The sequence below is a fragment of the Tenrec ecaudatus genome, chromosome 13 (genome assembly GCF_050624435.1).
Source record: "Tenrec ecaudatus isolate mTenEca1 chromosome 13, mTenEca1.hap1, whole genome shotgun sequence".
NCBI classification, from domain to species: domain Eukaryota; kingdom Metazoa; phylum Chordata; class Mammalia; order Afrosoricida; family Tenrecidae; genus Tenrec; species Tenrec ecaudatus.
In genome coordinates this window covers 80,215,560-80,227,745 of record NC_134542.1, presented here as the reverse complement: position 1 = coordinate 80,227,745, position 12,186 = coordinate 80,215,560, and the positions used below count along the sequence as shown (strand labels likewise).

Here is a 12,186-nt window from a genome sequence, read left to right as displayed (position 1 = left end):
TTGTGTGGACTGTTATAAGAGCTGTAAGAGCCCCCAGTAAAATGATTTATTACCGTATACACTTGTGTATAAGTCGAGTTTTTTTAAATCATTTTATTAGGGGCTCATACAACTCTTTTCACAATCCATACATACTTCAATTGTGTAAAGCACATTTGTACATTCATTACTCTCATCATTCTCAAAACATTTGCTCTTCAGTTAAGCCCCTGGCATCAGGTTCTCATTTTTCCCCTCCCTCCCCGCCCCCTCTCCCTCATGAACACTTGATAATTTATAAATTATTATTTTGTCATATCTTGCCCTGTCTAATGTTTCCCTTTACCCACTTTTCGGTTGTACAACCCCCAGGGAAGAGAGGTCACATGTAGATCCTTGTAATCGGGTCCCCCTTCCCAACCCACCCTCCCAATATCACCACTCACACCACGTGGATCATCCACCTTGGATTCCCTGTATTTCTGGTTCCTATCTGTACCAGTGTCCATCCTTTGGTCTAGCCATACTTGCAAGGTAGAATTGGGATTATCATAGTGGGGGGAGAAGGAAGCATTTAGGAACTAGAGAAAACTTACATATTTCATCTTTGCTATATTGCACACTCTCTGGCTCGTCTCCTCCCCGAGACTCCTCTGCAAGGGGATCTCCAGTGGCCTACAAATGGGCTTTGGGTCTCCACTCTGCACTCTCCCCATCCCCTCATTCACCATGGTAAGATTTTTTGTTCTGATGATGCCTGATACCTAATCCCTTCGACAACTCATGATCACACAGGCTGGTGTGCTTCTTCCATGTGGGCTTTGCTGCTTCTGAGTTAGATGGCCACTTGTTTACCTTCAAGCTTTCAAGCTTGTTTACCTTCAACCCAGACGCTGTATCTTTTGATATCCAGGTACCATCAGCTTTCCTCGCCACACTTGCTTACGTACCCATTTGTCTTCAGCGATTTTATCAGGGAGGTGAGCACACAATGATATGATTTTTTGTTCTCTGATGCCTGCTACCTGATCCCTTCGACACCTCATGATCACACAGGCTGTGTGCTTCTGTTATGTGGGCTTTGTTGCTTCTGAGCTAGATGGCTGCTTGTTTACCTTCAAGCCTTTAAGACCCCAGATGTTATATCTTTTGACAGCCGGGCACCATCAGCTTTCTTTATCACATTTGCTTATGCACCTGCTTTGTCTTCAGTGGTTGTGTTGGGAAGGTGAACATCACAGAATGCCAATTTAACAGAAGAAAGTATTCTTGCATTGCGGGAGTGCTTGAGTGGCGGGAGGCTCACTGTCTTTCTTAAGCCGAGTTTTTCAGCAGATTTTTAATGCCGTTTTTGTGGTAAAATTAGGTGCCTCGGCTGATATTCGGGTTGACTTATACTTGAGTATATAAGGTAATTAAAAAAAATTTCTACTTCACATAGCAATTGTCCCCTTTGAGTTTTCTACTTTTTTTTTGCCAGCTCAGCAACGCTATGATTAAAAACCTTAAAAGTATTTTATCCAATTGTTTCTTGTTAATCAGAAGGCTATTCAAGATATTTGGTCCACACTATTAAAAAGAGAGTCCTCGTTTTCTTCCAATAGTCTGCATTCTGTAGCCTATTGTCTGTTAGGTTTTAACCAAGTGGAAACTTATTTCCTAAAATACTTCCCCAAATCTAATCTATGTTGATGACTTAGACACCCTAGAATCTTGTTCTCAGTTCCTACCAAGTTGTGAAAACTCACTAATGTTTAAACAGATATTCAGGCAGCTTATCATAGAGGGTGTTATGTTTTTCTTTGAAGTTTTTTTAATGATTCTATGAGCTAGTCTTTGTCAATTTTCTCAAAATTTCCAGCTCTTTCAAATTCTTTATGCATCAAATATTCTTATATACACTCCTGAGAAAAATTTAAAGGAAGCTTACAATTAATCTTTTTATTTGCAGAACTTACTTCTCTGATGTTCTTAAACACAAGCATAATTCAGTATTATTACTTCTGCTTCTGATACTAGCATAGTCTCTTAAAGAAATTTAGAATTTGATGAAAAACTTTTCTTCATCTATATTACTTTTTAATTTCCTAGTGGGTCACAGGAACCCACTAAGTCAGTGAAATAAGACCATCACTGAACTATGAAAAGATAGGCAAACACTGTTCTCTTAATTCACTTTGAGCTCCAAGCTTACATTTTTAAGAGTCCTGTCAAAAATGGCAACTAAAAAGCCCATAGTATTCTCTCTCTGAGTTTCAAAATATTGTGGTAGTTACATAATTTCAGGTGAATTTGGTAAATAAGTACAGGGGTGGAATATAGTCTGAAGATCAGGTCACAGCCTAGTGATGCCTCCTTGTGGGCGTGGCCTTCTCATGAGGATTCTGGGAACTTCCTCTCCTTCTTCCTGGAAGCAGGCTACACACACTCAGTCTCTCTGCTTTATTTTCCTGTTCACAAGCCATGTGGAGCCACTCGGAGACATGAGTGAACCGGACAGCGGAGACCTGCATCACCTCCACCACCACTGGACTCACAAGACTTTTGACCCACCAACCAGTGACCGTCCAGCACTCTGCCTCATTGCACGGGACTGTATGACTCTGAAGTGAGGTTTATGGACTAATATCAGACTTATGGGCTAATATCAGACTTATGGACTTGATCTGGACTGGGCTGCGGTGTTTTCTTGCTATACTATTAATCTTTGATATAAAGCTCTTTCTTAAACATACGTGGGTGTCACTAGATTTGTTTCTCTAGTCAACCCAGACTAACACAAATATCAATGTTAAAACGTACAAAGAAAAATACATTTGGGACCAGGTCTCAAACAACAAAGGGCGGGGGGATCACATCACCGTGAATGAGAGTGGGTGCGTGATGGGAACCCAATGGCCATCTGTAGACAGCTGGCCATCCCTTGCAGAGAGGTAGTGGGGAGGAGATGAGTCACTCAGGGTTCAATGTAGCAACAATGAAACTCAAAACCTGCCTCCAGTTCTTGAATGCTTCCTCCCCTCCCAATTATCATGATCCCAATTCTACTTTGCGGACCTGGTTAGACCAGAGGATGCACAGTGGTGCAGTAGGGATCTGGAAACACAGGGAATCTAGGGCGGACGAACCCCTCGGGACCAGCAGTGGGAGTGGCGACACTGGGAGGGAAGGGGGTGTAGAAAGGGAGAATTGATCTTGGGGATCTATGTGTCACCTCCTCTCTGGGAGAAGGGCAATGGGAAGGTGGGTGAGGGGAAATGCCGGGGAGTGTAAGATAGGATAAAATAATTATTTATAAACTATTAAGGGTGCAGGGGGAAGGGGGGAGCGGGAAGGGAGGGGGAGGGATAAAAAAAGGAAAACGAGCTGATTCCAGGAACCCAAGTGGAAGGCGAACTTTGAGAACGACGAGGGCAGCGAATGTATAAGGGTGCTTTGCTCAATTGATGTATGTATGGATTGTAATAAGAGTTGTATAAGCCCCAATAAAAAGATTTATTAAATTAAAAAAAATACATCCATTCAATCATTAATAAAACAAGTCATAGACATCATGGTATCCATTTAGCAATAATTAAAAGCAACTTAATTTTTGAATGTGAAAGTAAGCCATTAAAATTTGAAATCTATAAGGTGGAAAGAAATACACCCATTACTTGTGAAAATATCCTCGCTTATCCTTTTACAAGTGTCCCCAGGTACTGAAAACTCTCAGTTCAGTGACCATGTTGTACAAATGACAGAAAAATGGGGATTACAGAAAACAGATAGTATTTTCCTCTATTTTTCTTTAAATTCATTTAAAAGTATACACATGTCCCCACATTTAGCATGCATGGCTTTTCGAGTCTTTGAACCGAAACAGCGAGAGCATGGCGATGCGAGTATGCCTTCAGTCTAACCTGTACACACTCTATGACATCACAGAGTACAAAGTAATGCTGGAAATCCTTGAGCAGACCCCTTCTCCTGAGAGCTTACTTCCTTGGTCCTTCTAGTGTTACTTCCATTACGAAAATATAGTATTGTACGTATGCGTATGATTCATTTAGCAATTATACTTCTTTCAACACGTCTGGCATTTTAAAATTACTGTTATGTACTAGCTATGTTAGGTAGCTTAGCCTAGGGAATTGGGAAGTCCATTTACGCATGCCCAGGAGAGTCAGCAAAGGACAAAAGCTGGATTTTCCCGCCGGTGGGCCCAGATGGGCGTTACACCTGGAGCAGCCCACCTGGGCCAGGTGATTGCAATTCAGCCAATGGGATCGACCTGGGGGTCGTTCACCATACCTCCCCGGGAACCTTTGAAAAGGCAGGGATCGGAAGGGAGGGGCTCTTGCCCCTGGTCTTGGCTTGCTTGGGTGGTCTGGTCGTCTTCGTGGGAGGGGAGAGATCCTTGCGTGTCCCGGAACAGTCTCTGCCAGGCCGCATGGTCAAAGGAATCCTATGGGTGCCGCGTAAAACCTGATGCTTCTTTGAACTTTCATTAAATTCACTTGGATCACGAGCCCGGCTTCGGCATGAAATCTTTCTCACGTGGAGCCAAGGACCGAGGCTGAGATTTAGGCCGGAGAGAGAAACCTAACAGCTAATTGATTATGCTGTGTTTACTAAATTAGATTAGGTGCTCAAATTATGAAATCAAGATCAATCTTTAGTATTTGTACTTTGTATACTGAACTAGATTAGTAGCACCTCGAATTGTCAAATCAGAACTCAGTTGTCAATAATAAAAAAAGTTCCATTTTATACTCAGACAAATACGTTACGTAAAATGTTCCCTATAAAGGTTAAGGTACGAACAAGCATTTGGGAAAAATTTCACCAGAATGCTCACTCCCTGGATATGCCAATTAATAAAAAGTATAACAGATCTAATACAGTATAATTATTAACATTAAGCAAAAGGTAGCTACTTCTAGCCAAGAAGGTTTTCATTACTAGACATCTTTCCCCAACTGAATAAAAAACAAAACACTGTCAAAAAAATAAAATTAAGTACACATTAACAGATGCATTAATATATTTTTATACAATGTAGAAGTGTTCTGGATGTATAATTTTAGTTCTGAGCATGATTATTTAAATTAAAAATTACAAAGTCAATGTAGTTATAATAAAAAAGGTAATATGGAGGCCAACCAAATTTATGTTTCCATAAGAGGCTTGTGTAAAGATTCTCTTAATTTACTGCCAAAGGCTCGGTTCCCGGTGCCATTCAGGTAAGTTACACTTGGGAAAAGACTAGGATGTGAAAAATGAAGAAGGATGATAAATAAGGAATTTTTTTAAAGAAATGAATCAGAACAGATTTGGATAGCATGGTACATTAATAGAACAGAAATATAAAGTCAGTAAACTTCCTCAGAAATCAGCCTCCCAGAAAGAGAGGGGGAGGGATTGTTTCTGCGGAGACAAAGTAAGTTAAGATACAATTCACAAATAGTTCTCCCAAGTTTGATTTTGGGATTTCCTAGGCCGAAGCATATTAGAAGGACTTTGACGGCCAGGTGCGATTGGCTGAGCACTTCCGAGCAACACGTGCTGCCACACACTTTTGTTAAACAAAAATACAAAACTGCGAACCCACTGCTTCTCTTCTGGACATCCCTCCCTCCCTCCAGCTGTGCACTTCTCCGCCCCTTGCCTGAGGGAGTCTCTGCGCTTCCATTTACACCCTTCCAAAGGTCCGTTTCAGCACAGATGCAAACCATGTTCCCTGAATGGTCTTTTGAGTTTTAGATACCAAGCGAAGCTTGCAGGGGGGCAAGATCAGGAATCTGGGCTAGATGAGCTATGTTTTCTCGGGGGAGGGAGGACGGGGGACGGACTGCTCAGGAGAAGGTCGTGGCTACCTTCAAGGGGGGAGTAGGTACACTGCCCTCCAATGGAAAGAGATTCCTTGGCGTAACTTTCCCAGCCTTTTTTTTTTTTACCCAATATAGTTTTCCATTTTCTTAAAACTTCTTCATCATAAGCCCTATCATCCTGTGTCCTTTGAAATAATCTATTCCACATCATCACGATGGAATCCCAAACAACATTCGCCACCACCTTCTGCGCTAATTTTGTTGCTTTGTTTTGAACTGGCCAAGCATCCCCCTCAGAAGGCACTGTTTGCACTGGCCTTTGGTGGCATGGGGGGGAGGGAGGGGAGGAAGTACTTCATAAGAATTAAGAACAGGGGCAAGTGCATTACTGATAGAGTGCTTGAGTGCAGCCCTGCACGGGCTACAGAGCCAGGCCCAGACCACAGGCTGCATGTGTATGAACTGGACTCCAACAGCACTAGCTCGGATTCACTTCTCGGGAACCAGGGGTTGAGGGAGTGCTCCTAACAGGTACAGAAAGCTGTATCAGAATTTTAAAGACACCAATAAATGGGTCACGGATCTACAACACTTTATATTCCAAGGATATCAATGTATTACAATAATAATAACTAATATCCAAAATGCTAACTTCCTGGATACCTCAAGCATTTCAATGTTTACAATGTTAAATCGTCCCAAATCAGTGATGACCACTACCACATCCTTCTTATCTACGTATTCTTTTCTCCATACCATCACCTTCCATAGAGCGAAGATCTTTGAAGGAGTCATTCCACCAACAAGTGCGCGCGCGCGCGCACACACACACACACACACACACACACACACACACACACACTAACAAGTGATTAAAGGAATATATTAGGGTCCTCTCCTTTGGGCCACCAGTGGCATCCTATCCTCTTCTCCTGTGGTTGGTCACTGCTGCTGGGCCAGCCCCCTTTCATGGGCCTTGTCTCAGACCAGAAACACTCCACAGGGCTCTCTGGGGTGTGATGCTACTGAAGCGGTTCATCAAAGCAGCTGCTTACAAACTGCTTGCACTACCCAGGCTCCTGTTATTTTCTGTCTCTGAGACAAAAGATTTTGTTTTGCTTTCCACTGTAATTCTCAGTACTTCTTTACAGTGCCAAAAATATTTAGTAGGTACACCATAATATTTGGTAAGTGAAATGAAAAATAAAACTCTCTTAGTTATTTCGTGCTGCTAGAACAAAAATACCACAAGTCGATGGCTTAGCAACCAAACTTATTCTTCCTGAATTCAGGGTATCAGCTCGAGCAGGATCTCTAAGTCAGCTCTGGAGGAAGATGTTCCCTGGAAATCTCCAGGCATCTTTGCATCAATCTGGCCCTGCAGGAAGCACCTGTTCCAAGGATACACTCTGCTCTAGTTCTTCTTTGAATGGCAGTCAAGTCCTTCTACTCTGCTGGCTTTGGTCTTCTTTTATCTCTTTTAAGATCAAGCAGAAGTCCTGGTAGCACAGCAGGTTAAATATTGGGATGTTAACCAAAAAGATGGCAGTTCAAACCTAACAGCTGCTCTGCTGGAGAAAGAGGAGGTTGTTTGCTTCTACAAAGATATATAGCCTTGGAGACCCTATAGGACAGCTCTGTGTCCTATAGGACAGCTGTAAGCTAGAAATGATTCAGCAGTGGTGCCCAACAAGCAAGACTGTAGCTTTAAGGGTGGTATCCTGAGTAAGAAAGTGGCTTGAATGATGGTGGGACAGGGTTATATATATCCTTTTGTAAGACAGTGATTCAAGTTACAGCCAATCCTAGTTGGCATACAATAGTTAAGAGTAAGTACATATTTAAACACATTTATATATGAGGAGGGGGAAATAGATCTATGTGCATATATTTACAGGTTTAGTATTATAGTAGCAGATGGACATTGGGCCTCCACTCAAGTGCTCCCTCAGTACAAGAACACTTTGTTGTATTAAACTGGCATTCCATGATGCTCACCTTCTGGACAAGATCACAGAAGATAAAGCAGGTGCACAAGCAAATGTGGTAATGAAAGCTGATGGTGCCCAACTAACAAAATATATAGCATCTGGGGTCTTAAAAGGCTTGAAGATAAACAAGTGGCCATCTAGCTAAGAAGCAACAAAGCCCACATGCATGAAGCACGCCATCCTGTGTAATCATGAGGTGTCAAAGGGATCAGGGATCAGGCATCAAAGAAAAATCATCATTGTGAATGAGGAGAAGTGCGGAGTAGAGACCCAAAGCCCATATGTAGACAACTGAACATCCCCATAGAGAAGGATTTGGGGGAGGAGACGAGCCAGTCAGGGTACAATGTATAACAATCAAACATACAACTTTCTTCTAATTCTTTATGTTTCCTCCCCACAACTATCATGATCCCAATTCTACCTTACAAATCTGACTAGACCAGAAGATGTACACTGGTACAGATAGGAACTGGAAACACACAGGACAGATGAGCCCCTCAGGACCAGTGGAGAGAGTGATGATACCAGGAGGGTGGAGGGAAGGTGGGGTAGAAAGGGGGAACTAATTATAAGGATCTACATATAACTTCCTCCCTGGGGGATGGACAACAGAAAAGTGGATGAAGGGAGATGTCGGACAGTGTAAGACATGAGAAAATAATAATAGTTTATAATTTATCAAGGGTTTGTAAGGGGAGAGCAGGGAGGGAGGGGGGAAATGAGGAGCTGATACCAAGGGCTCAAGTAGAAAGCAAATGTTTTGAGAATGATGAGGGCAATAAATGTACAAATCTGTTTGACACAATGGATGTATATATGGTTTGTGATAAGAGTTGTATGAGCCCCCAATGAAATGATTTTAAAAAGAGTTAAGAGTAACATACAACATACTAGGTAGGGGGTCTCCTCCCCAAAATAACAAAAACAAAAGTATGGAATTTTCCTTCTAGGCAAGCATCAAGCAACTGACTATGAGTTAGTTCACCTAGTGACATCACCTGGGAAGGTTCTCTCTAGTCACAGTGAATTTTTTTGTAAAAGCAGTTTTGCTCAAATCTCATTCTTTGTGATGGTCAATTTCAGAGAGCAGCATGAGGGTGCGAAATTTTGTTTCCTGTTTGGGGAAAAATGCCACAGAAACTATTGTAATGGTGAAACAGCAATATAGCAAAAATTCAAGTGTCTGAGTATTTTTTTCTCGTTTCAAATAATGTGAAATGTCAATTGATGACAAACCTCATTCTGGACATCCATCAACTTCCTGAATGGACAAAAATGTTGACAAAATCCGTGCACTTGTTCTTGAAAACCGACAGTGGATCATTGAAGAGATGGGGAAGTTATCTGACTATCTTGGGAGCTCCGTTCAGTGAATTTTAATGGAAAATTCGAGGTTCTAACTGACAAGGAAAAAATGAGCGTAGAGTAGAAACATGCCTTTGAGAAAACAGCTCCAGAGAGCCCCAAACTTCTTTTTCCAAGGCCATTACTGGTGAGGAGACAATGGTGCTATTCTTATGACCCTGAAAGCAAACACCATTCAACCCAGTGAAAGATGCCATCCTCTGGCGGGGAGTGAGGATGGAGGGGGAAAACGAACAGCAGATATTAAGGACTCAAGTAGAAGGCAAATGTTTTGAGAATGATGATGGCAACATATGTTTTTTACATAATGTATGTATGTATGGATTGTGTTAAGAATTGTAGGAGCCCCCAGTAAATGATTAAAAAAAAGATGCCATCCTCACCTTACCCCTCAAAAGCTTATCAAGTGAAATCAAAGATCAAGACACTGCTCTCTCTTTCTTTTAATGTGAGGGGGATAGGGCATTTGGAGTTTGTTCCACCAGGTAAGACTATTAAGCAAGCTTTCTATTTAGAGATGCTAAAAGGATTGCAACACAGTGTGCGACAAAAAAAGGCCTGATTTGTGGCAGACAGGGGACTGGTTCTGCCACCACGACAATGCACCTGCTCACGCAGCCATCTCAGTGCACCAGTTTTGGGCAAAAAAGAAAACCACCACCAACAAAAACCCAGCATGCCTTCTTGCCATGCACCTTACTCACTTGACCTCGCTCTAGGATTTCCTTTTGTTTCTGCGATGAAGAAGGATGTGAAAGGGCAGCGATTTGACAAGCAGAAAAGGTGAAGAAAAAATGAGGGAGGTGCTGTCAGCTACTCAAATGGATGACTTTGAAAAGTGTTTCTAAGAATGGAATCGCAGATTTGAAAAATGTATTAAGTGTAATGGAGAGTACGTTGAAGGTGACAATGTTGTTTTGTAAAAAATAAATTAATTAATTAAATTCATAGCTGTAGGGGGAAAATCCAGCTTGGGGAGGCACACCCAAAACTGTTACATCATTCAATGGAGGATAATTTCATCACATCACAAAATGAAGAACTGATTCTCAACCTTGGGAATCACAGCCTCATCAAGTTGACACACAGTTTGTGGAATCACAATGCAACTACAGTGTTTACATTGAAAACACAAACATTTGTTACTATCTCCAAAACGTAAACCCAGTGCTTAAGAGCATGTCACAGGATTCTGGATTTTTCCTGAGGTTTTAGTTGTGGCTCTGGCACTGACTGGTTAAAAAAAACTTGAACCAATTATTTAAGTACTCTATGGAGTTATTTCCTTATCAATAAAAGTGGGGATAATAATAGTACCTGCACTTCATGAAATTATCCTGAATATTAAATGATGTGTTACAGGCAAAGCAAATAACTCAGTGGTTTGAACACACTAAGCTTCCAATAAATTCATCTCTCATTTGTTATAAAAAGCTAGAAGAGATTCTTAAGTTTTGATAACTTGACTAATCTAGATAATCCACACACCACAATTCCAGGATCCCAATAGAATACACTAAGAATGTATATTTAAAATTATCCCCTTGCAGAGGGGTCTCGGGGAGGAGGCCAGCCAGACAGGGTGCGATATAGCAACGACGAAAAATACAACTTTCCTCTAGATCCTCAATGCTTTTTCTCCACCCCACCCCCACCCCCACTATCATGATGCCAATTCTACCTTGAAAGTCTGGCTAGACCAGGTGATGTACACTGGTGCAGATAGGAACTGGAAACACAGGGAATCCAGGACGATGAACCCTTCAGGACCAGTGGTGTGAGTGGTGGTACTGGGAGGGTAGAGGGAGGGTGGGTTGGAAAGGGGGACCCGATTACAAGGATCTACATGTGACCTCCTCCCTGGGGGACGGACAACAGAAAAGTGGGTGAAGGGAGACGTCGGACAGGGCAAGATATGACAAAATAATAATTTATAAATTATCAAGGGCTCATGAGGAAGGGGGGAGCGGGGAGAGAGGGGGGAAAATGAGGAGCTGATGCCAGGGACTTAAGTGGAGAGCAAATGTTTTGAGAATGATGAGGGCAATGTTTGTACAAATGTGCTTTACACAACAGATGTATGTATGGATTGTGATAAGAGTTGTATGAGCCCCTAATAATACGATTGAAATAAATAAATAAATAACGGATCGTTTACCCAAAAAGGGAGAAATACAATGTTTAGAAATTATTGATGTCAATAATGGTACATGTCCTCTCGATACAATGGATGTGTGGACTGTTATATGTAAGAACCCCCAATAAAATGATTTATTATTTTTAAAAAAATTATTGTAAATCACCTCAAATAACCCCAAGAAACATTTTGCAAAAGAACCTTATTTCTCACAATGAAAGTGGAATTTAAAAAATATTCCTTAATAGTTGTAAGTATTTCTAGAGCTTGGGTTCAATAACCTTCCTTGGTAAATGCTGTGAAGATTCCCTAATTCTATAATGTTTCTTTTATACCATCCAAAGAGGACTAAAATATAAAAACTAAATCCCTTACTATTTAAATCGCCAACATTTATTAGTTCTGTAGCATACACACCTGCTCCCTTGACTAAGGAATACTTTCATGTCCCATAGTAGGGATTTTGAGAAGTTAAACAATGTAAATACATTTATGATTCTTTGCTGATCAGCAGTCACCCTTCCTCCTCCTCATTTTAGGCATGTATCGGACGGTCATACTACCACTAAGGGCTGAGCAAGACTCAGAGTTCCAGTGAAAGGCAATCAAATGCTATGTATTGGAAAGATGTCCACCATGACTCCTAAATATGTTCCTGCTTTTGTTTTTTATTCTGTCCATTCTCCATTTTCTAAAATACTGTGCAATTAATTTTCTTCAAACTTTGTAGCAGTGTAAAAAAATAAATGATTGTACCCCTTTTACTTAACCCTGATGTGGATACTAGACAGAAAACCGGAGGTAAGCAGTTTCGTGTGATTGTCCAAGGGTCACAGTAACTGTCAGCTCTTCAGGATTAAAACTAAGAAAGCTCATTACTCTCTTCTTATAGACAGAA

General features: G+C 41.3%; 1 protein-coding gene across 10 annotated transcripts in view; it reads right to left on the bottom strand.

Moving 5' to 3' along the window:
- The window catches only part of BAZ2B (bromodomain adjacent to zinc finger domain 2B), a 388,953-nt gene that overhangs the window by 158,464 nt on the left and 218,303 nt on the right, over positions 1-12,186 (bottom strand). The window lies entirely within an intron of this gene.